Genomic DNA, 1,370 nt, shown 5'->3' with positions numbered 1-1,370 from the left:
TTACGGATCCAGACGGAGGACGGTACAAGTGAGCAAACAAAATATCACGGCATTGAATCGAAACACACTCAACGTTGTCGTCTATAATTTTGTATTCAGGAACTATATTGTATGATAGCTCTGAGCGAATATACGTATATGGCAACACCACATTTCTTGCGCGGCACGCAGACACACAGTCGTAACCAGCCAGCTGGACGCACTCATCAGATGTAAACCACGTCTCACTAAAACAGATTATGTCAAAACATTGATTTAACTCAGATAAAAAAAGATTTACCTCGTCGAATTTCTTTCGCAAGCTTCTTGCCACTCACTCTCTCCTCTCCACTTCTCCGTACGGTGCGGGGATTTCGGTTTCGAGCAGTTGCGTTTTTTTGGCTTTATTAAAAAAATACTTGACTCTAGAGCAAAATATTAGTTGGGTAGTATTCTGACACCATAATAAATAGCCTGACAAAAAATCAAAAAAAAAAAAAAAAGACCGCATCTTTATGTGGTGAATGATGTTGATTGAGGCGAAGCTCTGGTGGTGCTGATGATACTGATTTTGTTCATAGGAGTGTCACGTGAAAATATTGCGTCCCTGATTGGCTGCAGCCGTTTCAAACGTCTTCGAATTGCTGCGAGTTGCTCGCTCGCTCGTTCGAGCCGGACCCGATCGCGTCGATCAAGGGAAAGCAAGGGAAAACAACCTCAAAATTACTGGAAAAGTTTCCCCGTCTGAAGCGGGCTCGCGAGCCCCCTACTCGTCCCGCAGTCGTGGCCGAGTGGTTAAGGCGATGGACTAGAAATCCATTGGGGTCTCCCCGCACAGGTTCGAATCCTGTCGACTGCGCAAACATTTTTTTTTTTTTTTTAAGGGCAACTCTATTTCATTTTTGATATTGAGAAAACTATGCAGCCCTCTTCAGCAAAGACCACATGCCAAGTATCGCGATGTAAATCCGTCTAAATATTTATTAATCTGGCCAGCAAACTTTCAAACGAGCCAAGTCACCGAAATCTGCTAACTCTAGCGCGCGACGTGAAGAGCAATCAACAGCGCTGTCAATACCACGGATTGATTTGGCGCAGCCAACAGTGAACCCCTACGTCAGAGGCATGACTACGTCAGTTCCATGGAGAATAGAAGGGTAGGAGAGGGCATGACGTCAGCCGCGTAGCCTCCACAAGGCATGCTCCCTTGACGCCTCGCCTCTTTCGCATTTTCCTCCTTACTCTCACCACATCACGTGACCGTAGCTAGCCCTCGTCTAGCTATGGTGTACTAGAATACACCACAGCCTAGCCTTCGATCTGATAAAACCTACCGGACGGAGCGCGCGCAAGCCTGCAAGGAATTCTCCTACAATCAACCATCCATCTCG

The 1,370-nt window shown here is 46.4% G+C and overlaps 1 non-coding gene across 1 annotated transcript; it reads left to right on the top strand.

Moving 5' to 3' along the window:
- The first annotated feature begins 756 nt into the window (after positions 1-756).
- Trnas-aga lies at positions 757-838 on the top strand. The gene has a single exon. It is a non-coding gene; the product is annotated as a tRNA-Ser (tRNA).
- Positions 839-1,370: the final 532 nt, after the last annotated feature.

The sequence above is a fragment of the Ixodes scapularis genome, unplaced genomic scaffold, assembly GCF_016920785.2.
Source record: "Ixodes scapularis isolate PalLabHiFi unplaced genomic scaffold, ASM1692078v2 PGA_scaffold8__174_contigs__length_109621045, whole genome shotgun sequence".
In the NCBI taxonomy this organism is placed as follows: domain Eukaryota; kingdom Metazoa; phylum Arthropoda; class Arachnida; order Ixodida; family Ixodidae; genus Ixodes; species Ixodes scapularis.
This window is presented reverse-complemented; position numbering and strand designations above follow the sequence as displayed.